The following is a 26,601-nucleotide window of genomic DNA, read 5'->3' as shown; positions in this document are numbered from 1 at the left end:
ACAGTTCTAAGAAATTAAACTATGATATCAATAGGCACCTGGTATAAAAGGTCAGTTGATGTTAGCTGCTACTTTTTTGTTGTTTTGAGACAGGGTCTCACTCTGTCACCCAGGCTGCAGTGCAGAGGCCTGATCATGACTCACTGCAGTCTCAGCCTCCCTGGGCTCAAGTGATCCTCCCACCTCAGCCTCCCAAGTAGCTGGGACTACAGGAACATGCCACCACACTAGGCTAATTCATGTATTTTTCTGTAGGGATGGTGACTCCCCCTTTGTTTCCAAGGCCTATCGCAAACTCTTGGCCTCAAGCCATCCTCCTGCCTCAGCCTCCCAAAGTGTTGTGATTACCAGTGTGAGCCACCACACCTGGCCAGCTGCTACTTTTAGCAATATTATTATTATTATTCCACTCAATTAAAAATTATTATTTTCAAGGCTACGCAACAGTATGTATCCTACAGCGTAATTGTAAAAACATATACAGTCGCCGTCCCTCAGTATACAGAATTAGTTCCAGCCCCCCATCTCTGCATATACCAAAATCCATGCTTACTCGTGTTTCGCTGTCACCCCTCTGGAATCCACGTATATGAAAATTCCAAATATTAGTTGGGCATAGTGGCAAGCACCTGTAGTCTCAGCCACGTGGGAGGTTGAGATGGGAGGATCGCTTCAGCCTGTAAGGTTGAGGCTGCAGTCAGCTGCGATAGCACTACTACCCTCCAGCCTTGGACAACAGAGGGAGACCCTGTCTCAGAAAAAAAAACAAAATAAAACAGGTTAGAAATTGTAATGAGGTCTGTTGGGCAAAATTCCATATAAGCAAAGTATAAATTAATAAAGCAAATCGTGATAAATTAGTACGATTGACTTTCTGGAGTTTCTGACAACAAAAGTAAGGAAAATGCAAAACACAAAGACAGAGAGTAAAAAGAGAAATTAGGAAAGCATTCTACATGTTTAATAGGAAGACACTGGTCATGTTCGTGCAGCGGCAGTATGTCGTGACATGACATACCTTGGAGAGAAGTTAACAGATGAGGAAGTTGATAAAAATCATCACAGAAGCAAAATACTGGTAGCGACACTCAAGTAAACCACGAAATTTCCATAACTTATGTCAGCAAAGTGGGAATATTGTACAGTGTGTGTTGAAGTTCCTATACAACGTTGTTTATCTGCCATTTGTTTGTTTGTAAGGAATGTATATACTAAAAGTTCTTCTTGCTGTCAAAAGAATATGTGTGAATAAGTCATTTTAACTTATTCTTCTGTTTTTCTTTTATCTTCCTGCCATCATCCCACAGCCTTACTTTAGAAATTTTTTCTTTAGAAAATTGAACAAGTGCTCCTTGTGGTGGCACATACCTCGAGGATGGGAGGCAGGGGTGGAAGGGTCACTTGAGGCCATTAGTTTGACACCAGCCTGGCCAACAAAGTGAGACCCCATGTCTACAAAACAATTTAAAAATTAGCCAAGTATCGTCATGTATACCTACAGTCCTAGCTACTCAGGAGGCTCAGGTAGGAGTACCCTTAGCCCAGGAGTTCAAGGCTGCAGTGAGCTGTGATAGCACTACTGTACTCAAGCCTGGGTGACAGGGTGAGACCCCATCTCCTAAAATAAAAAACAAAGAAAAAAAGTAGTTCAAGTAGCAAGCTGTGTGTGGCTTAGTCTGAATATTTGTAAACTAGAAATTCTCAATCTTTTGGGGTCTAACATCCCTTTACCTTTTTTAACTTTATTGAAGATCTCTAAGACTATTTCTTTCTGTAGATAATTATATTAAAACTAGAAAATAAGACCCAAATTTTTAAATATTATTCATCACATATTAAAGCCATTACATGTTGATATAAGATTTTAAAAATATTTAATATTCATTACATATTAATAATAAAACCATTACATGTTGATATAATACTTTTTTTTCTTTGAGACAAAGTCTTGTTCTTTTGCCGAGGCTGGAGTGAAGTGGCTCAATCTCAGCTCATTGCAACCTCCGCCCCGCAGGTTCAAGTGATTCTCCTACCTCAGCCTCCCAAGTAGCTGGGATTACAGGCGTCCACTACCATGTGCAGCTAATTATTGTATTTTCTTTGTAGAGAAGGAGTTTCACCATGTTGGCAAGGCTGGTCTTGAACTCTTGACCTCAGGTGATCCACCCGCCTGGGTCTCCCTAATTGCTGGGATTACAGGTGTGAGCCACCGCGCCCACCCCGATTAATGTATGTTTTAAAACCCTGATTAGTCAGGCAACAACACCGGGCAGGGGTCCCCTCATTCCCAGCGACGCAAACCCCACTGCACGGCTGAGGGGTTTCAAGGGCTGCAGAGCCAAAAGGCTCTGACTTGAGATATTATTTTACTTGTATTTTTATTTGTATTGTGAGACAGGTACTGCTCTGTCACCCAGACTGGAGTGCAGCTGTGCATTTACAGCTCGCTGCAGCCTCGACCTCCTGGGCTCAAGCCATCTTCCTGCCTCAGTTCCCCAGTAGCTGCTAGTACAGTTGAGTGTCACCATGCCTGGTTATTTTTTTAACTTTTTTGTAGAGTGAGGGTTCTTGCTATGTTGCCCAAGCTGGCCTCAAACTCCTGACCTCAAGAGATCTGCCCACTTCAGCCTCCTGAGTAGCTGAAACTACAAGTACACATCACCATGCCTAGCTACATTTATTTAATTTTGAAAAATATTTTTGTAAAGAGCAGATCTTGCTGTGTTGTCCAGGCTGGTCTTGAACACCTGCCCTTAAAAGATACTCGCACCTCTGCTTACCAAAGAGCTGGGACTACAGGCATGAGCCATTGCAATGAGCCTGAAGAGATTTCTTTAATCTAGCATCCCATACTTGGTAGGATTGGGAAAGGCAGTAGTGTTTTTTAAAATTACTTAATAATTTCAGTAACAATCAAACTCAACCTTGACCACTGCCTTCTCTCACACCCCATATCCAGTCTGTCAGGAAATCCTGTTGATTGTCTTCGACATCTACTAAAGATCCCCACCCAGCAACTCCCTGGCCTCCTCCCCTACTTCTCCCCTCTGACCATCTCTCAACACCACCACGACCCTGGTCAGGACCACCATCATCTCCCGCCTGGATGTTGCCAAAGCTTGGCCCCCATGCTTCTATCACATCTTCCCACAGTCTTTCTCAACTCAGCAGCCAGAGAATGCTTTTAAATCGGGAGACAGATCATGTCGCCTCTCTGCTCAGAACCCTCCCGCAGTTCCCATCTGAGTCAGAGTAAAAGCCAAAGCCCCACCAATAACCTCCCAGGGCTTATGTGATCTGTACTGATCCCCACCCAGCAACTCCCTGGCTCCCTCCCCTAATTCTCTTCCTCTCTCCATCTGCTCCATGGGCCTCCTTCCAGAGCCAGAGACACACCTCAGACAGTTTATTCTATTGTTTCTGCCTACAATCCTCTTCCCTCAGCACCTTGGCCACCTCCTTCCCCTCCTTCAAATCTTTACTCAATTTTCACTTAGGAGGCCACCCCTGACCATTCTATTTAACATTGCCATCTGTCCCCATGCCCACCATGCTCATTTCTTCTTTCTTTACTTTCTTCTTTCTTTTTTTCAAGATCTCACTGTCACCAAGGCTGGAGTGCAGTGGCGAAATCACAGCTCACTGCAACCTCAAATTTCCAGGCTCAAGCGATCCTCCCACCTCAGCCTCCCGAGTACCTGGGACTCCACGTTCATGCCACCATGCCTGGCTAAATTTTTTAGTATTTTATTTTATTTTATTTTATTTTGAGACAGAGTTTCACTCTTCTTGCCCAGGCTGTAGTGCAACGGTGCGATCCCGGCTCACTGCAACCTCCACCTCCCAGATTCAAGTGATTCTCCTGCCTCAGCCTTCCAAGTAGCTGGGATTACAGGTGTGTGCCACCACGCCCAGCTAATTTTTGTATTTTTAGTAGAGCCGGGGTTTCACAATGTTGGCCAGGCTGGTGTCGAACTCCTGACCTCAGGTAAGCTGCCCGCTTCGGCCTCCCAAAGTGCTGGAATTACAGGCGTGAGCCACCATGCCTGGCCAATTTTTTCATTTTTTGTAGAGACAAGGTCTTACTATGTTGCCCAGACTGGTCTTGAACTCCTGGCCTCAAGTGATCCTCCTGCCTAAATTCCTAAAGTGCTGGGATTACCGGCATGAGCCATCATGCCTGGCTTCATGTTCATTTCTTCTTGCTGCTGCAACATAGTTTGCAGTTTCCTACATTTAGTGGCTTAAAGCACCACAAATCTACCATCTTACAGTTCTAGGGGCCAGAAACCCAAACTAGGTCTATTAAGGCTAAAGTCAAGGTGTCAGCAGGGCTGCATTCCTTCTGGAGACTCTAATATGTTCCCTTGGCTTTTCCAGCTTCTAGAAGCCACCCCCATTCCTTGGATCATGGCCCCTGACTCCATCTTCAAAGCCAGAGGTGAAGCATCTTCAAATCTCCCTCTCTTACCTCTGCTTTCATCACCACATCTCCTGCTCCAATTCTGAGTCTCCTACTCTCTTTTTTTTTATAAAGACCCTTTTGATTGCTGGGCATGGTGGCTCCCACCCAGAATCCCAACACTTTGGGAGGTCAAGGCAGGAGGAACACTTGAGGTCCGAAGTTTGAAACTAGCACGAAAAACACAGTGAGACCACCCCCTCTAGAAAAAAAATAAAAATAAATATTAGCCCGACATGGTGGTATGCGCCTGTAGTCCCAGCTCCTTGAGAGGCTGAGGTGAGACAATCGATTTAGCCCAGGAGTTTGAGATCAGCCTGGACAACATAACTCAATCTCATCTCTACAAGGACGAGGTGGGAGGATCACTCGAGCCCAGGAATTTGTGGCCAGCCTGGGCAACAAAAGAAGACCCCATCTGGCCAACACGGCCAACCTGGCCACCATGGCAAAACTCTGACTCTACAAAAATGAGCTGGGCATGGGTGACATGCATGTGTAGTCCTAGTTACTTGGGAGGTTGAGATGGGAGGATTGCCTGATCTCAGGAGGCCAAAGCTATAGTGAGCTATGATCACATCACTGCACTCCAGCCTGGATGACACAGGAGATTCTGTCTCAAAAAAAAGAAAAGAAATATATATTTAATCTCTGTCCCTGGTTCGTGGCACAGAGCTTCTAAAGCTCTTACAAAGACCTCAGTGATAGATGTGACAGGAACATCTTTTGTTTTAATATTTGGTCTTGGTCCCAGGTTTCTAACACAAGAGCCTCTAAGAACTTTGGGATCTCCAGCATGGTAAGAATGCATTTGGGGATGTTGTTGAGATGACTGGGTGACTGCAAGCTCCTAAATTTCTTCAAGAGGAGGGCTGATTACCACGCAACCACATGGTAAGAGGCTTGGAACTTTCAGCCTCATGCACTGAACTCCAGGAGGAAGAGGGGCTGGAGACCGACTTAATCACCAACAGCCAAAGATTTTATCAATCATGCTTGCATAATAAAGCCTCCATAAACACCCTGAACGGGGTTTGCAGAGCTTTCAGGGTTGCTGGACACAGGAGATGCTGGGAGGGTCGCATGTTCAACAGAGGGCATGGGAGCTCTGTGCCCCTCCGAACTTAACTTGCCCTGGGTATCTTTCTTTTTTTTGAGACAGGATCAGGCTCTTTTGTCCAAGCTAGAGTGCAGTGGCACAATCTCAGCTTACTGTAATCTAAGCCTCCCCAGTCCCCAGCTCAAGGTATCCTCTCATCTCAGCTTCCCTAGTAGTTGGAACTCTAGGTGCACAACACCACACCGGTTATTATTATTATTTTTTAATTTTTTATAGAGACAGGTTTTCACCATGTTGCCCAGGCTGGTCTCAAACTCCTGAGTTTAAGCGATCCTCCCACCTTGTCCTCCCAAAGTGCTGAGATTACAGGCATGAGCCACTGCATCCAGCATGCACGTCTCTTTCATTGACTGTTTCTGAGATGTATCCTTCACAATCAACCAGTAATAGGAAATGAACTGGCCAGATGTGGTGGCTCACATCTGTAATCCCAGCACTTTCAGAGGCTGAGGTGGGAGGATCACTTGAGACCAGGAATTTGTGGCCAGCCTGGCCAACACAACAAGACCCCATCTATACAAAAAATAAAAGAAACTAGCCAGACGTGGTGGTGCAGGCATGTAGTCTCGGCTACTAAGGAGCCTGAGGTGGGAGAACCACTGGAGCCCAGATAATCAAGGCTGCAATGAGCTATGACTGCACCATTGCACACCAGCCTGGGCAACAAAATAAGACCCTCTCTCTCAGAAAAAAAGAAAATAAACTGTTTTTCTGAGTTCCGTAAACTGTTCTAGCAAATTATTAAACCCAAGAAGACAGTTATGGGAACCCCCGATTGGTAACAGGTTGGTCAAAAGTATGGTGACAACTTAGGACTTGCCATTGGCATCTGAAGTGAGGATGGCCTCGTGGGACTGAGCCCCTAACTTGTGGGGTCTGTGCTAACTCCAGGTAGTGTCAGAATAAAGTCATGGGATACCCAGTTAATATCCAGAGCACTGAAGAATTTGGTGTAGAAACTCCATACATACATTCAGTCAGAAGTGTGTGAGTAGAGACAAACATGGGCTTTTCTGTCACCTACCTGCTTAACTGCATAGGAGAGGCAATATGTGGTGCTCATGAACAAAGCAAACATTAAAGTCAGACCAGACCCAACATTTGACTCAGTCTTAATATCCAGGTGAGCCTGCGCAAATCATTCATTATTCCTAAGGCTTCATCACTCCATTCATAAAATGGAGATAACTGTGGCACCTACTTGTGATTCTGTGAGAATTAACGAAATATTATGCTTGGGGTTATTGTGATCATTATACCTGTTCCAAACTATTTGACAAGGACAGTGATGGATGAAGACATCAAAAAATCAGAAACTGCAATGAGGTCTCTCAGGCAAAATTCCATACAAGCAAATTACTGTGTCTACAAAGCATTCCTGCCACACTTAATTCACCATTCCCTGAACAAAATACGCCATCTTCGTCATTCAGGTCTGTACGGTGCTGGTTTCCCTTCCCGGGCAGTTTGCGCTATCCCATCCCGGCCCATTCCCCATCCCTCCACCTCCTCCTTCCCTCCCCACTCCCATACAACTCTTCCTCATCTTTCAGGACTTGGCTTCAATGTCACCTTAACTGGAAGCTTCTCTCACTCTCCAGAAGAGCTTCCCATTGCACTTGATGCATGCACTATTATTTGATCATTTTTAAGTTACAGTCCAAATCTTTTTGTACCTGAATAACATGTTGCCCAGTCAGTCTCTCTTCCTGGATTCAGAAGTCCTTCATGGTAGATCCAGCTGGAACTGACAAAAAGACATCTTTTGACATAAACGGATGACACAGACAGACATAAATTCTTAAATGTCTTAAATGTTATGTGCAAATTAAACAGAATTCAAAGACTTCTGGGGAACACTTAGGAAGTTACTGGGAATGTCATAAAGGGTTAATTTGTATTTTATTTTATTTTTTGAGACAGTCTCATTCTGTCACCTAGGCTGGAGTGCAGTGGTGCAATCAGGCTCACTGCAGCCTTGACCACCTGGGCTCAAGTAATCTCACTTAATTTTTATTTGGTTTAAGAAAGTCTTGGTTGAGGGTGGTGGCTTATGCCTGTAATCTCAGCACTTTGGGAGGCTGAGAGAGGTATATTACTTGAGGCCAGGAGTTTGAGATCAGCCTGGGCAATATATTAAGACCCTGCCTCTACCAAAAAACAGAGTGAATGTGTGGAAGACAATTTTTCCACAGACTGGGAGTGAGGGAATAATTTCAGGATGATTCAAGTGAATTACATATATTGTGCACTTTATTTCTATTATTACTACATAGTAATATATAATGAAATGATTCTACAACTCACTATAACGTAGACTCAGTGGGATCTCTGAGCTTGTTTTCCTGCAACTAGACTGTCCGTCTGGGGTGATGGGAGACAGTAACAGAATATCAGGCATTAGATTCTCATAAGGAGTACACAACCTAGATCCCTCACATGCACACTTCACAACAGAGTTTGTGCTCCTATGAGAATCTAATGCTGCTGCTGATCTGACAGGACATGGAGCTCAGGTGGTCATGCAAGCGATGGGAGGGGCTAGAAACACAGATGAAGTTTCTCTTCACTCGCCTGCTGCTCACCTCCAGCTCTGTGGCCCTGTGGTTGGAGACCGCTGCTCAAGTGCATTTGAAAGGATCCATCCCACGCCATTCTTCAGAGTCATCTTTACTGCTGCAGTGGTCAACTTGTAGCACCCCTAAGCTCGCAGGACATATGCTTCAACTGGCATTTCACAATCAACAGTATGTGGCAGCTTGAGTCATTGTGAGCTCACTTCCCGGAAATCACCAGCATCCCATATCCCATTAGCAAGGCGCTCAGCACTGCTCCTTGGATAACCAAACCTATTCCCAAATCCCATCTGTGTGCTTCTATCTCCTGGTACCCTTCCTAGCATCAATTCTGTATTTGTAGGAGTCCAATCAGGAGACACAAACCACTCAAAAGTTTAAACTTGAATGAGCAAGATGGCTCACACCTGTAATCCCAGCACTCTGGGAGGCCAAGGTGGGTGGACTGCTTTGAGCTCAGGAGTTTGAGAACAGTCTGGGAAACACGGCGAAACCTCGTCTCTACAAAAAAACACAAAAATCAGCTGGGTGTGGTGGCACTTACCTGTAATCCCAGCTACTCGGGAGGCTGAGGCAGGAGAATTGCTTGAGCCTGGCAGGTGGAGGCTGCAGTGAGCAGAGGTTGTGCCACTGTACTCCAGCCTGGGTGATGGTGTGAGACCTGGTATCAAAAAGAAAAAACGTGTATATATATATATATGTAAATTTAATATAAAAAGTATTAATTTGGGCCAGGCAAAATGGCTCATGCCTGTAATCCCAGCACTTTGGGAGGCCAAGGCAGACAGATCACCTGAGGTCAGGAGTTCGAGACCAGCCTGACCAGCATAGAGAAACCCCATCTCTACTAAAAATACAAAATTAGCTGGGCATGGTGGCACATGCCTGTAAATCCCAACTACTCGGGAGGCTGAGGCAGGAGAATCGCTTGAACCCGGCAGGTGGAGGTTGCGCTGAGCCGAGATAGCGCCATTGCACTCCAGCCTGGGCAACAAGAGTGAAACTCCATCTCAAAAAAAAAAAAGGTATTAATTTTTACAGAGGATCAGCACAATGAGGGACACACTAGCATAAAGTAAAGACAACTCTAGAGAATACGGAACTAGCAGAGGCCAGGCATTGTGGCTCATGCCTGTAATCCCAGCAATTTGGGAAGCCTAGGCAGGAGGATCGCTTGAGGCCAGGAGTTGGAGACCAATCAGTGCTAAATAGTGAGACTCTGTGTCTACCAAAAAAAAAGAGACATTAGCCAGGTGTGGTGGTGGTGCACACCCATAGTTCCAGCTACTTGGGAGTCTGGGATGGGAGAAATCCCTTGAGCCTGGGAAGTCTACACTACAGTGAGCCAAGATTGTGCCACTGCACTCCAGCCTGGGCGACAGAGTGAGACCCTGTCTTAGAAAGAAAAAAGAAAAGAAAGTGTTAATCCCCCTATGGGAATCTCCTCTTCTCCTGCCCTCTCTGGAACCTCACTTGTCGGTTCTTCCTCCCACTTTCCTGTATCTTTAACTTATCCCCCACTTTTAGCTCCTTCCCATCATCATTTAAATTACTCAAACTTCTTCTGTTTTAAAAACCTCTCCCTAAACTCAGGGAGGTCTCCTGCACACCCATTGAGCCATCTGCTCTCCCTGGTGCCTTCTCTATAGCAGCCTGAGCCATGTCTCTAATCCACGAATCTCATCATGTTACTCCCCCATTTACATCACTTCTCCTTGCCTCAGGGATTAAGTCCAAACTCCTTAACAGCCCCTGCTCTGCCCTGCCTTGCAAGGCAGCCTCACTGCTTGCCCCTCTCCATTTCATCTGCTATGGAGTCCAACTGAGCCTCATCTGCCCCTTGAACACACACTCTTTCTCCTCTGGGAGTCTCTGAAGTGGGTAATATCCTCTGCTTATAATATGCTTCCCCTTAAACCTCTACTCTCTTCCTAGCTAGCTTCGACTCCTCTGTCACTTGTCCGCTTTGGCATCACCTCCTCATAGACTTCTTTGACTCCCGAGATTCTCAGGAGCATGGCAGGTGAAGTGCTCCTCCCATGAATGGATGGAGATTAGGGAGTGCGTGTTATTCATGCTTAATTCACCAGTGCTTAGCTGAGTACCTGGCATAAAATAGTTACTGTGGTGGCCAAAGTAATAACCCCCACCACCACCAATTGCTCATGTCCTATGTTACACAGCACAATTACACAGGAAGGGGGAATTAAGAGTGCAGATAAAATTAATGTTGCTCATCAGCTGACCTTAAAACAAGATTATCCTGGAGTATCTAGGAGAGCCCATGTAATTACAAGCATTCTTTAAAACTGGAAGAGGGAGGCAGAAGGTTAAGAACCAGAGACGGTGGGCACAATGGCTCATGCCTGTAATACCAATACTTTGGGAGGCCAGGGCAGGAAAATCCCTTGAGTGCAGGAGTTCAAGGTCAGCCGTGGCAACATACTGAGGTCCCATCTCTACAACAAAATAAAAACAAAATTCACTGAGTGTCACGATGCTTACCTGTAGTCCCAGCTACGGGAAGGCTGACATGGTAGGATTGCTTCAGCCTGGGAGTTTGAGGCTATAATGAGCCATGATAGGAGCACTGAACTCCATCCTGAGTGACAGGGCAAGGTCCTGTTTCTGAAGGAAAAAAGGACATTGGAATCAGGGTCCTCTCCATCCTGAGGTGCCTACAAGGCATCTCTCTCTGCAAATGAGTAAACATCACCCTCCAACTCCTTACAGAGTGGAGCAACAGGAAAACTCCTTCACCTCATTTCTGTGCTGCTTGGGAGGCCTGGACAGCCCAATAACTAGCTCCTTGCTGATGAAGCAATCAGGAAATGGCTCGAGTTGAGCTAAGGAGAATTTGGGTCCTTCTTTTGGTTCTCAGTAGGCAGGGTAGGGGCCAGGCATGGTGGCTCATACCTGTAATCCTTGCACTGTGGGGGGCCAAGGTGAGAGGATTGCTTGAGGCCAGGAGCTCAAGACCAGCCTGGACAACACAGCAAGACCTGGGTGGCATACACCTGTGGTCCCTACTACTTGGTAGGATGAGGTGGGAGGATTGATCACTTGATCCCAGGAGTTTCAGGCTGCAGTGAGCCATGATCACACCACTGCACTTCAGCCTGGGTGACAGAGCCAGACCATGTCACAAAAAGTTAGAAAGAAAAAAAAAAGAGAGGGAGAGAGACTATACACAGGCACCACCACATTTGGCTAATTTTTAAATATTCTGTAGAGACAAGGTCTTGCTATGTTGCCCAGGCTAGTCTAAAACTCCTGGCATCAGGCTGGGCATGGTGGCTCATGCTTGTAATCCCAGCACTTTGGGAAGCTAAGGCAGGCAAATCACCTGAAGTCTGGAGTTCGAGACCAGCCTGGCCAACATGGTGAAACTCTGACTCTATCAAAAATACAAAAATTAGCTGGGCAGTAGTGGCGTGTACCTGTAGTCTCACCTACTCAGGAGGCTGAGGCAGGAGAATCACTTGAACCTGGGAGGTGGAGGTTGCAGTGGACCCCATCACTGCACTCCACCCTGGGTGACAGAGCAAGACTCTGTCAAAAACAACAACAACAACAAAAACAAAACAACAACAACAAAAAAAAAACTCCTGGCATCTAGACATCTTCCTGTCTTAGCCTCCCAATGCCCTGGGATTATACTGTTTCCTATAATTGAAGACACTTGTTCTTATACTGCTTTAAGGTATAAAGGAAGAAAAAAAAAAAAGATAACGGCAAATGTTGGTGAAGGCCAGGCATGGTGGCAGCCTGTAATTCCAGAACTTATGGAGGCTGATGAACTTAGGTAGAACCTTGTTTACTAGAGTATTAGGCATGGGTTTGGGCAACTATTCTAACAAGAGAAACTGGCTTCAGTGAGGGCAAGTTGGCAATCCAAGGTATAGCATGCATAGGGCTGGCAAAATTCAGGGTGACTGAAGCAAAAGCTTCAGAACCAGAAAGACCACATCTGGGGGTAGAGCACAAAACTCTCAAGAGATGAATCTTTGTAAGAGTGAGGCAGAACTATATAGCAGTTTTAGGAGATCTGTTGGTGCCCAGCAAGAGCTCCAAATGGGCTATATGCAGGGATGCAGGCTGTAGTCTCAGGAGAGGAGGTTCACAAAAGTCATTCAGTCCAAGACCTCAAACTGTGTTCTCTACTAAAAGGAATCAAGGTTCCCTAGAGAAATGGCTGACTCCATGTATGGTGCAGTATATTGATCCTGGAACATCTTTTTTGCCAGAAAGCAAGGAAGCCATCAAAGTCCAACAGGATCACATCAAAAAGACATGAAAGTCAACTTGAAGAGTAATTATTAACCTAGATGAGACAATGTAAGCATCCAAAACAATAAAGACTGCAATGGCCTGAAACACATAAAATGCAAACAATAATCTATGAGTTAATAATGGTATTCAAAAAAAAAACTACTGGTCATTAGAGGGAAGGTTACTAGGTCACTAACTTACTACTCTGAAAAGTGACTTAAGATGAGAGGTAGGGTGGAGAATTAGCTATTTATTCAGTCTCTCCTGTACAAACATAAATTTTTAGGGAGATTGAAGCAGATGAAACAAATCTGGAAAAATGGAGGTAACTGCTTAATCTGCGGGTTGGGTGCATGGAGGTTCAACATATTTCTTTTGTGTATATTTGAACCCCCTACAAAAAAAACACAAGACAGAATGTGAGCCAAGCAGCTTAGGGTTTAGGCAAGGCTTCTGCCTACAAGAGACACCAGGATATGAGGGGTAGTTTTAGCCCTAATGGGCTGAGCCAACTGGAGGTATATAGGGAAGTGCTAAATTGCAGAGGTATCATGTTGCCCAGCACTTGATCAAATCCTAGATCCTAGGTCTGCTTGGTAGCATGCTTCCTAGGTAGTGGATCTGAGGCTACCTATAGAACTTCCTTTGCAGTCATAATTCGCTCAGAAACTACAAAAGTGCTTGCTCTTGAAAATGGAGTCTTTGTCCATTTCATGCTTCTATAAAAGAATACCACAGACTGCATAATTTATAAAAAGGAAAAAAGGAAGGAAAGAAAAAAGGAAGGAAGGAGGGAAGGAGGGAAAAAGGGAAGGAGGGAAGGAAAGGAAGGAAGGGAAAGAGAGAAAGAGGGAAGGAGGAAGGGAGGGAAGGAGGGAGGGAGGGAGGGAGAGAGGGAGGGAGGGGAAGGGAAGAAAAGGGAAGAGAAGGGAAAGGAGGAAGAAAAGCAAAGGAAAGGAATAAATTTTATTTCTTAACAGTTCTGGATGTTAGGAAGTCCAAGGTTGAGGGGCCTGCATCTGGTAAGGGTCTTCTTGCTGCATCATCCCACTACAGAAGGCAGAAGGAAAAGAGAGTGCAAGAAAGCAAGAGGGCAAAAGGGGCTGAACTCTGTTTTATAATAAGCCCACTCTGTGATTACTAATCTATTACCACAATAACAACATTAACTCATTCATGAAGGCTATTTTATTAGGCCCCACATCCCAACTGTTGCATTGAGGATTGAGTTTCCAGGACATAAACTTTGGGGGACACATTTAAACCATAGCGGAGCACTTAGGTTAATTCAACTAAGAGGAGCTGGGAAAATCAAAGGCATGAGAAAGACAGCAAAAGCTAGCAGAGAGAAATGCATAGGTTAAGGAAAAAAGTCACAGTGAATCCTGTAGTGCAGGCTACTTTATCAAAAGCACCTAAAAAAGATCTCATTAACTCCCCCAGCTCACCTCCACCCACATCTAAAGAGCCACACACAGCACCACCAAAGGCAGCACAATGAGAACAGCATTCTCCTCAACAGACAAGCTGGGAGTATCTAGACACCTGACCTCAATAGCTCCAGAACAGCCCTAAAACATTTCCTCCCTAACCACCACTCAAGTCACCAGCTTGGAAAGTATTAAGAAAACCCAAATCCTGACACACCACTATGAAACAACTTAAAACAGCAAAGAACAACCCATTTAAACAGCAATGCCAGCTGTTGGGAAAAAAAGGAACAATGAGTAGAGGAGAAACAGACCTCTCGGGGTCCACCAAGACCCAGTCTCTCAGCTTCAGCACTTTTAAATGCAGAATCCACACCCCTCTGGGGCCTGTGGAGCTCCACAAGGCATGTCGTCCTCAAAGATAAATGAGCAGGCAAGCTGGCTAGAAAACCACTAAGGGTATTATTCTTTAAAGAATCTTTATAGGGTCAAAGAGGAATGGGTCTTAACTGGCTATGTGAACTCCCCACAGATTCTGAGGATGATGTCAGTATCCCTTTCCAGATGTGTTTAACACTTTGCAGTCACTTGTATTCCTGCCACTGAGTGCCAGTGCTTTGCTAATTTGAACTGATTCCAGCTCACGCTGACCCCAGCTCCCTGGATGTTACCATTAGCCAAGACTGTCACCCATACTGTACCCTTTCAAAGAGTCCTAAAAACAGCTCTTCACCTACTCTTCCAAGACAAGTAAAAATGTCTGCCAAAGAAATGGGGAAAAAAGATTCAGAGAGTGAAAACAATTAATATACTAACAAGAGAGCAAAAAGCAAAGGGGGAGGAGAAACTAGGAAAATCATAGATGGGCTCTCACCTATTTCCAAAGCTGGGCTAATGTCCTTTTGCTTGTGTCTGAATAAGGCACCAATTTTAAGCTGCTAATGAAAAAAAAAGAAAAAGAGAAAGAAGCAGGCCCAGGCTGGGCGCAGTGGCTCATGCCTGTAATCCCAGCACTTTGGGAGGCCGAGGCGGGTGGATCACCCAAGGTCAGGAGTTCTAGACCAGCCTGGTCAACATGGTGAAACACCATCTCTACTAAAAATACAAAAAATTAGCCAGGCACGGTGGCGCATGCCTGTAAATCCAGCTACTAACGAGGCTGAGGCAGGAGAATTGCTTGAACCTGGAAGGCAGAGAATGTGGTGACCTGAGATCACGTCATTGCCCTCAAGCCACGGCAATGAGAACAAAATTCGGTAAACACAAAACAAAACAAAACAAAACCACCATAAAATAACTCAGACTTAATTAAATACAACCCTAGTGGTGAATGACTAAAGATGGATTACTCATAACAGAGACAACAGTCCAATAAGAATTCAGGAATCTTACCTTTTAATAACAAAAAAATCCTTTCCTTCGAAAGTAACATCCTCTCAAGGCCAGGAATTCCATTAGTAGAAAGCCTTCCTAAAAAACAAAATTCCTGGCCAGGCATGGGTTCACGTCTGTAATCTCAGCACTATGGGAGGCCGAGGCGGGAAGATCACTTGATGTCAGGAGTCGAGGCGGGAAGATCACTTGACGTCAGGAGTTCGAGACTGGCCCGGCCAACATGGTGAAACCCCATCTCCACTAAAAATACAAAAATTAGCCTGGTGTGGTGGTGGGCACATGTAATCCCAGCGACTTGGGAGGCTAAGGCAGGAGAATTTCTTGAACCCAGGAGGCAGAGGTTGCAGTGACCAGCAAGGTTGCGCCATTGCACCCCAGCCTGGGCGATAAGAGTGAAAACTCCACCTCAAAAAAAAAAAAAAAATTCCTTTGGGAAGGCCTTCTACATAAAAATCTTCAACATGAGACTGGAAAAAAGGGTATGGGATCATCACCGGACCTTTGGCTTTTACAGCTCGAGCTATAAGAACAAAAAGAAAAAGGGATATCATTTAAACACAGTATGTAGAAAAGAATAATTATTGAATCTGTACTGGTCTTTAACTTTTACACTTTGATCTTTAATTCTGTTATTGTGATTGAGTCCAAAGAAAAATAGTATGAGTAAAATAAAAAGAACATCAAAAATGCTAATATTCTGTTTACCAAAGTCTGTAGTGAAATATCCCATTAAATCCAAGTGCAGTGACACACCCATAATCCCAAGCACTTTGGGAGGCTGAGGCAGGTGAATCTCCTGAAGTCAGGAGTTCAAGGCCAGCCTGGCCAACGTGGTGAAACCCCAACTCTACTACAAATACAAAAATTAGGCAGGTGTGGTGGCAGAGGCCTGTAATCCCAGCTACTTAGGAGGCTGAGGCAGGGAGAATTGCTTGAACCCAGGAGGTGAGCTTGCCATGAGCTGAGATCATACCACTGCACTCCAGCGTGGGCGACAGAACAAAACTTCAACCTCCAAAAAAAAAAAAAAAAAAAACAGCTAGCAGGTGACATTTGCTATGGGGAGACTAGGGATATGATCTTGCTGCAATCCTTCCATTTTAGTAAATCTAAACAGTGTGGATCCATTCTGTTTCATCCCCACTCCACTCCAGAGCCAAAACAAGAAAATCAATTATATTTCTAGTTCTTTAAAAACACATCTAACTAAATCATCTAATTAAAAGATAATATGCATGGTTCCATACTCTAAAAGAAAACTTATGTCCTGCATATCATGGACATTTGATGAATGCTTATTCAGTTGACTGGTGTAGACTTCAATAATAACCTGTTCAATGCATTATGCCAGATGAATCTTGCATCTCAAAAGTAGAACAAATATTGTTCGTTCAGTTTTGTCTACCCATAAATGCAATATTTACTAATAAAAAGAAAATGAGTTTATTGTTCTAGAGAGTATGAGAATTTTGACAACATGAATTCTCCTGTCCTAGGACATAATTAATACTTAGAGGCATACTATTTCATGTGGAAGCTACCATTAAATCAATGTTAAGTGATAATCACCTCACATAATCTTCTAATCTGACTTAAGACTGAAGACGTACCACACAAAGTTGATTTATCAAGTTCTAAATCTTCACCTGTTGAATTCATAAGTTCATGTCTGAAAGGTGAGAATAAATACTTAATATTCACTAGGCAATATTCAGCAAAGTAATATCCACTAGTGCATATTTAATATTTCATCATGAACTGCGGGTGTGAAGAGAAAAGACAGGCTGGGCACAGTGGCTCACACCTGTAATCCCAGCAGTTTGGGAGGCCGAGGCAGGCAGATCATGAGGTCAGGAGTTCGAGACCAGCCTGGCCAACATGGTAAAACCACGTCTGTACTAAAAGTACAATAATTAGCTGGGCATGGTGGCAGGCACCTGTAATCCCAGCTACTCGGGAGGCTGAGGCAGGAGAATTGCCTGAACCCAGGAGGTGGAGGTTGCAGAAACCATTATCACGCCACTGCATTCCAGCCTGGGCAAGAGAGCAAGATTCTGTCTCAATCAATCAATCAATAAAAATATAAGGAGGAAGATTTACTGTGTATTTATATGTCTGGTATTATGTGAAGCACTTTACTATCTTATCAAATCTTCGGGACAGATCTTCAGTTCTCATGACCACAAAAGAGGATACTAAAGCTCAGACAGGAGAAGAGACGTAGCCAGCCTGTGTCCCCAGGGCCTATGGTCTTACCACTAGGTTACAGTGTTTCCAGATATCACATGTTGTGAGATTTTTGCTTTAAAATGAACCAAAAAAAAACCAAAGGTGAAAAAGGCATAAGCTATTAAAAAGTGGGAGAAACACTAAGAGAACCTTAACCATGTAACTAAAAATATTATGGAAATGTTACTGAATTCATTAGCAAATTTAGTGCTAGGTTTTCATTGAGGAGTAGGTTATATTACTCATCATGAAGAAAAATGTTCATTTTAAGTACATTAACATAAATACCATCAATATTGTTTATCATGTTTAAATGTTCACTTAAAGCAATTCAGTTAAAATTCTGCATATCATACAATTTTATAGTTTGCTAATAGGTTACAAGTAAATAGTCACCCAAATGAAAACATCATGTTTTCCACTGGTTGTTGCTCTTTTTAGGTGAGCATTTGATGTATACCAACAGAGAAAGGATAATAACAAATCGCTAATTTCTTTCATCACTATATAAAGGTGGCTTCAGGATAGAATAGTATCAGGGCAACGATGAATTTGAAATCTAACATCAATTCAGTGATGCATCAAGATAAAAGTAGAGACAATAGGGGCACCTTGGTGAGTACTGAACATTTTATTTATTTATTTTGAGATGGAGTTTTGCTCTTTTTGCCCAGGCTAGAGTGCAATGGTGCAACCTCGGCTCACCGCAACCTCTGCCTCCTGGGTTCAAGCGATTCTCCTGCCTTGGCCTCCCGAATAGCTTGGATTACAGACATGCACCACCACACCCGTCTAATTTTGTATTTTTAGTAGAGACGGGGTTTCTCCATGTTGGTCAGGCTGGTCTCGAACTCCCAACCTAGATATCTGCCTGCCTTGGCCTCCCAAAGTGCTGGGATTACAGGTGTGAGCCACCGCGCCCAGATGAATTCCAAATTTAACAAAGCAGACTAAGAGAAACAATTCATTTAAAAAAATAGTATTTGGCCAGGCATGGCAGCTCACACCTGTAATCCCAGCACTTTGGGAGGCTGAGGTGAGTGGATCAGGAGGTCAGCAGTTCAAGACCAGCCTAGCCAAGATCATGAAACCCCGTCTCTACTAAAAATACAAAAATCAGCCAGGCGTGGTGGCTGGTGCCTGTAATCCTAGCTGCTCGGGAGGCTGAGGCAGAGAACTGCTTGAACCCGGGAGGCGGAGGTTGCAGTGAGCCGAGATCGTGCCACTGCACTCCAGCCTGGGCGACAGAGCAAGGCTCCGTCTCAAAAAAAATAAATAAATAATTCAATGAAATCCCTAAGATCCAGGGCTTTGCAATAAATATGTAAATAAATTTCCAATCTCCATACTGAAAGTTTAAAAGAAATGCTAACTAATAACTAAAGAAATACAACTTTTCCTCAGCTTTGCAGCAATCTAGAAACAAAGTGTGTAGATACTACAAAGCACCTTACAAGGAGAAACGTGTAAGGATGGCATGACTCGCCGGCAGCCCTGGGCTTTTCCACGGTACCCCCATGATGAACAGTAACTCCATTGTGTAAACGCCCATGAACATAAGATTACAGGACTTTTCCAGTTTAGACATACCATATTTTCTTTCAGACAATTCTTCAATTTGTTTACATAGATCAGCGATACGAGGATTCCATTTCTCTGAAAATCAAGCAAAAGTTCCTTCTCAATAATATGTCCCTATGTCAGAGCAGCACTAACGTATAATGACTGATTTCATATATTTTACATTCTAACAGTCCATACCATTTTATTGCTTTCAAGAAAAAATTTCCCTTTTTTGGTGGTTCTTAGAATTGGTTTAATGGGAGACTATTAGAGAAGCTGAAAAGCAGGAGGGCAGAAAAGTTCAATCAAATTAAACACAATAACAGGGAGGTCACAATAAGGAGGTCTCCAGGGGTCTTTTAGCAAACTTCCTAAAACATGTCTCAGCTGTGTGAAATAAGACTTTACAGCAGCCAGGTGCAGTGGTGCACGCCTCTAATCCCAGCACTTTGGCAGCAGAGGCAGGCGGATCACTTTGACCTCAGGGCAACACAGCCAAAACCCCCCACCCTAGCCCCAACCCCACCCCGTCCCTACTAAAACTACAAAACAGAAGGGCACGGAAGCTGTATTGGAAGCGATGGTGTGTACTAGATCAGTGATAGGGCATGGTGTGGATATTATTACATTAGTATTGGAAGCGATGGTGTGGATTAGATCAGTGAAAGGGCATGGTGTGGATATTATTAAATTAGTATTGGAAGCGATGGTGTGGACTAGATCAGTGATAGGGCATGGTGTGGATATTATTACATTAGTATTGGAAGCAATGGTGTGGATTCGATCAGTGATAGGGCATGGTGTGGATATTACTACATTGGTATTGGAAGCGATGGTGTGGATGAGATCAGTGATAGGGCATGGTGCGGATATTACTACATTAGCATTGGAAGCGATGGTGTGGACTAGATCAGTGATAAGGCATGGTGTGGATATTACTACATTAGTATTGGAAGCGATGGTATGGATTAGATCAGTGATAGGGCATGGTGTGGATATTACTACATTAGTATTAGAAGCGATGGTGTGGAATAGATCAGTGATAGGGCATGGTGGGGATATTATTACATTAGTATTGGAAGGGATCGTGTGGATTAGATCAGTGATAGGGCATGGTGTGGATATTACTACATTAGCACTGGAAGCGATGGTGTGGATTAGATCCGTGATAGGGCATGGTGTGGGTATTCCTACGTTAGTATTGGAAGAGACGGTGTGGACTAGATGACTAGATCAGTGTTAGGGCATGGTGTGGATACTATTACATTAGCATTGGAAGCGATGGTGTGGATTAGATCAGTGATAAGGCATGGTGGGGATATTATTACATTGGTATTGGAAGCGATGGTCTCGACTAGATCAGTGATAGGGCACGGTGTGGATATTACTACATTAGTATTGGAAGCAATGGTGAGGACTAGATCAGTGTTAGGGCATGGTGTGGATATTACTACATTAGTATTGGAAGCGATGCTGTGGACTAGATCAGTGATAGGGCATGGTGTGGATATTACTACATTAGTATTGGAAGCGATGATGTGTACTAGATCAGTGATACGGCATGGTGTGGATATTACTACATTAGTATTGGAAGCGATGGTGTGAACTAGATCAGTGATAGGGCATGGTTTGGATATTATTACATTAGTATTGGAAGCGATGGTGTGGACTAGATCAGTGATAGGGCATGGTGTGGATATTATTACATTAGTATTGGAAGCGATGGTGTTCACTACATCAGTGATAGGGCATGGTGTGGATATTATTACATTAGTATTGGAAGCGATGGTGTGAATTAGATCAGTGATAGGGCATGGTGTGGATATTATTACATGAGTATTGGAAGCGATGGTGGGGAGTATGTCAATGATAGGGCATCGTGTGGATATTATTACATTAGTATTGGAAGCGATGATGTGGATTAGATCAGTGATAGGGCATGGTGTGGATATTATTACATTAGTACTGGAAGCAGTGTTGTGCACTAGATCAGTGTTAGGGCATGGTGTGGATATTATTACATTAGTATTGGAAGCAATGGTGTGGATTCGATCAGTGATACGGCATGGTGTGGATATTATTACATTAGTATTGGAAGCGATGGTGCGGATTAGATCAGTGATAGGGCATGGTGTGGATATTATTACATTAGTATTGGAAGCGATGGTGTGGACTAGATCAGTCATAAGGCATGGTGTGGATATTATTACATTAGTATTCGAAGAGATGGTGTGGATTAGATCACTGTTAGGTCCTGGTGTGGATATTACTACAATAGTATTGGAAGCGATGGTGTGGATTAGATCACAGACAGGGCATGGTGTGGATATTATGACATTAGCATTGGAAGCCATGGTGTGGACTAGATCAGTGATAGGGTATGGTGTGGATATTAGTACATTAGTATTGGAAGTGATGGTGTGGATTAGATCAGTGTTAGGGCATGGTGTGGATATTACTACATTAGTATTGGAAGCGATGATGTGGATTATATCAGTGTTAGGGCATGGTGTGGATATTATTACATTAGTATTGGAAGCGATGGTGTGGATTACATCACTGTTAGGGCATGGTGCAGATATTATTACAGTAGTATTGGAGGCGATGGTGTGGATTAGATTAGTGTTAGGGCATGGTGTGGATATTATTACATTAGTATTGTAAGCGATGGTTTGGACTACATCAGTGATAGGGCATGGTGTGGATATTATTACATTAGTATTGAAAGCGATGGTGTGGATTAGATCAGTGATAGGGCATGGTGTGGATATTATTACATTAGTATTGGAAGCGATGGTGTGGATTACATCACTGTTAGGGCATGGTGCAGATATTATTACATTAGTATTGGAGGCGATGGTGTGGATTAGATCAGTGTTAGGGCATGGTGTGGATATTATTACATTAGTATTGTAAGCGACGGTTTGGACTACATCAGTGATAGGGCATGGTGTGGATATTATTAAATTAGTATTGGAAGCGATGGTGTGGACTAGATCAGTGTTAGGGCATGGTGTGGATATTATTACATTAGTATTGGAAGCAATGGTGCAGAGTAGATCAGTGTTAGGGCATGGTGTGAATATTATATGGGTGTTAGGGCACGGTGTGGATATCATAGTAATGTAGGGCACCGTGTGATTATTATATTAGAGGCCACTGTAAGAATATATATTAGCAGCCACTGTGTCTTGGACATTGACAATGATGTTAGGGTGTACTCCAAACAGTGAGATTTGGGGGTTTTATTTTTCTAGATGGATTTCTTCCTCTGCTGAGTGCTCTAAAGACTCACTCCTTGGCACTCAGGGCCGTGGACAGGAGCTTTTTACTCACCAATGAAGAACACCAAGTTAACACGACCCTCGTGCTGCCCTGAGGAAGTTGAAGCTCCTCGCTGCTTCTGGCACCTCCGCGGGAAGTTGGTTGGGGCGGGATCGCGCGCCCTCTGGTGGCTCCGTGGTTCAGCACAGAAGCTCTTGCTCAGTTTCTCGGCGGATGTGCGCCCCCTCCTGGCTGTCCTGAAATACCTATAAAATTCAATATTCAGTTTATTCAGTGTCATAATTTTGGAAATTCAAACCGAAGTAAAGGCCACTATATCCATACCCTTCCCATAAATGGTGGTGGAAGAATTATTTGGAAGCCATATAGAATGAAATGACTCTATACACAAATTAAAACAGAAAAACCTACTCAAAATAGTCCAGAGACTACAACTTCAAAGGCAAAACTATAAACAATCTAAAAGAAAACCTAAGAGACATTGGATCTGGTGTTGAGTTTTAACACACAGCATCAAGTGCCAATTCGTGAAAATACTGAGAACAGACTTTATAAAACTAAATTTTCTACTATGAAAAACCCTATTCAGAGAACAAAAAGACAAGACACACTGTGAGAAGATATTTACAAAATACAAACGTGATTTTAAAACCTGTATTGAAAATACACAAAGAACTCTTCAAACGAACACTAAGAAAACTAAAAACCCAAATAAAACTGTGTGGATTAGATTGTGTGGATTAGATCAGTGATAGGGCATGGTGTGGATATTATTACATTAGTATTGGAAGCGATGGTGTGAATTAGATCAGTGATAGGGCATAGTGTCGATATTACTACGTTAGTATTGGAAGCAATGGTGTGGACTAGATCAGTGTTAGGGCATGGTGTGGATATTACTACGTTCGTATTGGAAGCGATGGTGTGGATTAGATCAGTGATAGGGCATGGTGTGGATATTATTACATTAGTATTGGAAGCAATGGTGTGGATTAGATCAGTGATAGGGCATGGTGTGGATATTATTACATTAGTATTGGAAGCGATGGTGTGGACTAGATCAGTGATAGGGCATGGTGTGGATATTATTACATTAGTATTGGAAGCGATGGTGTGGACTAGATCGGTGATAGGGCACGGTGTGGATATTACTACATTAGTATTGGAAGCGATGGTGTGGATTAGATCAGTGATAGGGCGTGGCGTGGATATTATTACATTAGCATTGGAAGCGATGGTGTGGATTAGATCAGTGATAGGGCATGGTGTGGATATTATTTCATTAATATTGGAAGAGATGGTGTGGACTAGATCAGTGATAGGGCATGGTGTGGATATTATTACATTAGTATTGGAAGCGATGGTGTGGACTAGATCAGTGATAGGGCATGGTGTGGATATTATGACATTAGTATTGGAAGCGATGGTGTGGACTAGATCAGTGATAGGGCATGGTGTGGATATTATGACATTAGTATTGGAAGCGATGGTGTGGACTAGATCACTGATAGGGCATGGTGTGGATATTATTACATTAGCATTGGAAGCGATGGTGTGGATTAGATCAGTGTTAGGGCATGGTGTGGATATTATTACATTAGTATTGCAAGTGATGGTGTGGACAAGATCAGTGATAGGGCATAGTGTGGATATAACTACATTAGTATTGGAAGTGATGGTGTGGACTAGATCAGAGATAGGGCATGGTGTGCATATTATTACATTAGTATTGGAAGCGATGGTGTGGACTAGATCAGTGATAGGGCATGGTGTGCATATTATTACGTTAGTATTGGAAGCGATGGTGTGGACTACATCAGTGATACGGCATGGTGTGGATATTATTACATTAGTATTGGAAGCGATGGTGTGGACTACATCAGTGATACGGCATGGTGTGGATATTATTACATTAGTATTGGAAGCGATGGTGTGGATTACATCAGTGTTAGGGCATGGTGTGGATATTATTACATTAGTATTGGAAGCGATGGTGTGCACTAGATCATTGTTAGTTCATGGTGTGGATATTATTACATTAGCATTGGAAGCGATGGTGTGGATTACATCAGTGTTAGGGCATGGTGTGAATATTATATGGGTGTTAGGGCACGGTGTGGATATCATAGTAATGTAGGGCACAGTGTGATTATTATATTAGAGGCCACTGTAAGAATATATATTAGCAGCCACTGTGTCTTGGACATTGACAATGATGTTAGGGTGTACTCCAAACAGTGAGATTTGGGGGTTTTATTTTTCTAGATGGATTTCTTCCTCTGCTGAGTGCTCTAAAGACTCACTCCTTGGCACTCAGGGCCGTGGACAGGAGCTTTTTACTCACCAATGAAGAACACCAAGTTAACACCACCCTCGTGCTGCCCTGAGGAAGTTGAAGCTCCTCGCTGCTTCTGGCACCTCAGCGGGAAGTTGGTTGGGGCGGGATCGCGCGCCCTCTGGTGGCTCCGTGGTTCAGCACAGACGCTCTTACTCACAGTTTCTCGGCGGATGTGCGCCCCCTCCTGGCTGTCCTGAAATACCTATAAAATTCAATATTCAGTTTATTCAGTGTCATAATTTTGTAAATTCAAACCGAAGTAAAGGCCACTATATCCATACCCTTCCCATAAATGGTGATGGAAGAATTATTTGGAAGCCATATAGAATGAAATGACTCTATACACAAATTAAAACAGAAAAACCTACTCAAAATAGTCCAGAGACTACAACTTCAAAGGGAAAACTATAAACAATCTAAAAGAAAACCTAAGAGACATTGGATCTGGTGTTGAGTTTTAACACACAGCATCAAGTGCCAATTCGTGAAAATACTGAGAACAGACTTTATAAAACTAAATTTTCTACTATGAAAAACCCTATTCAGAGAACAAAAAGACAAGACACACTGTGAGAAGATATTTACAAAATACAAACGTGGTTTTAAAAACTGTATTGAAAATACACAAAGACCTCTTCAAACGAACACTAAGAAAACTAAAAACCCAAATAAAACTGGGTAAATATCTGAACAGACATCCAGCCAAATAAAATATATAGATAGCAGGCCAGGTGTGGTGGCTCATGCCTATAACCCCAGCACTTTGGGAGGCTGAGGCGGGTGAGTCACCTGAGGTCAGGAATTTGAGATCAGCCTGGCCAACATAGTGATACCCCCTCTCTACTAAAAGTACAAAAAAATTAGCCAGGCATGCTGGTGGGTGCCTGTAATCCCAGCTACTTGGGAGGCTGATGCAAGAGAGTTGCTTGAACATCAGAGGTGGAGGTTGCAGTGACCCAAGATCATGCCACTGCACTCCAGCCTGAGTGACAGAATGAGACTCTATCTCAATTAAAAAAAAAGAAAAAAGAAAAAAAAGAAAATACACAGATATCACATAATCACACAAAAGGATGCTCAATATATCTCATTAGGAGACTGCAAATTAAAATAATGCTGAGATATCACTGCACACCTAGTACAACTGTGGGACTCTTAAAAAATCTCAACAGTAACAATTGGAGGTTGAAGAACAATAGGTACGGCCATTCATTACTGGCAGAATGCATGAATGGGTACAGCCATTTTGGGAAATAGTTTGACAGTTTTTCCCAAAGATAAACAAGTCTTACCTTACAATCCAACAAATGCACCCCTAAATTGTGTATGTTTAGACAGCTGCTTTGAAAAATTATGTTCAAACAAAAACTAGCATGTAATTATATATGAGCCACTCTACTCATAATGGCCAAAACTTGAAGTAATCAGAACGTTCTTCAATAGCTGAATGCATAATCAATTTGAAGTACAACCATGCAATGGAATACCATTCACCAACAGAAAGGAATGAACTGTCAATCCATGAAAACAAATGAATGAATCTTGCATCTATGTTGCTAAGTAAAGGGTGGCAGTATGAAGATGCTATACATTATATGACTCCATTCATATAACATTCTGGAAAAAGCACAACCAAAGAGATGATAGTCAGATCAGTGACTGTCTGGGGTGGGGATTTGAAGTATTCTGTATGCTACTTCAGTAGTGGATATCTGACACTATGCATTTGATAAAACCCACAGAATTTTAATGCACAAAGAACAAATCACAATCTACACAAATTAAATGATTTAGGATGTGGAAGTATCTAAGGACAAAATACAGAGTGCAACCAAGAATCTAACTGTATTACCAATGTATGTTGCAAGTGGTGGGCCAAAGGTGCTGAGCTGGAAATGAGTAGAATCCATAGACTAAAAACAAAACGTACT

General features: G+C 43.2%; 1 protein-coding gene across 1 annotated transcript in view; it reads right to left on the bottom strand.

Annotated features, from left to right (window-relative positions):
* Positions 1-22,514, bottom strand: part of LOC134759270 (solute carrier family 35 member F5-like) — a 53,930-nt gene extending 31,416 nt beyond the window's left edge. The window contains exons 1-9 of the mRNA XM_063710603.1: positions 22,384-22,514; positions 19,075-19,140; positions 16,825-16,924; positions 15,253-15,775; positions 10,664-10,786; positions 8,566-8,819; positions 8,168-8,309; positions 7,259-7,323; positions 554-748 (exon numbers count right to left, since the gene is read on the bottom strand). The gene's annotated coding sequence lies outside the window, so the exon portion shown is untranslated. The remainder of the gene's footprint in view (positions 1-553; positions 749-7,258; positions 7,324-8,167; positions 8,310-8,565; positions 8,820-10,663; positions 10,787-15,252; positions 15,776-16,824; positions 16,925-19,074; positions 19,141-22,383) is intronic.
* Positions 22,515-26,601: the final 4,087 nt, after the last annotated feature.

This window comes from Gorilla gorilla, chromosome 8 (assembly GCF_029281585.2).
Source record: "Gorilla gorilla gorilla isolate KB3781 chromosome 8, NHGRI_mGorGor1-v2.1_pri, whole genome shotgun sequence".
NCBI classification, from domain to species: domain Eukaryota; kingdom Metazoa; phylum Chordata; class Mammalia; order Primates; family Hominidae; genus Gorilla; species Gorilla gorilla.
Note: the sequence above shows the minus strand (reverse complement) of the source record. Positions and strands in the feature narration are given on the sequence as shown.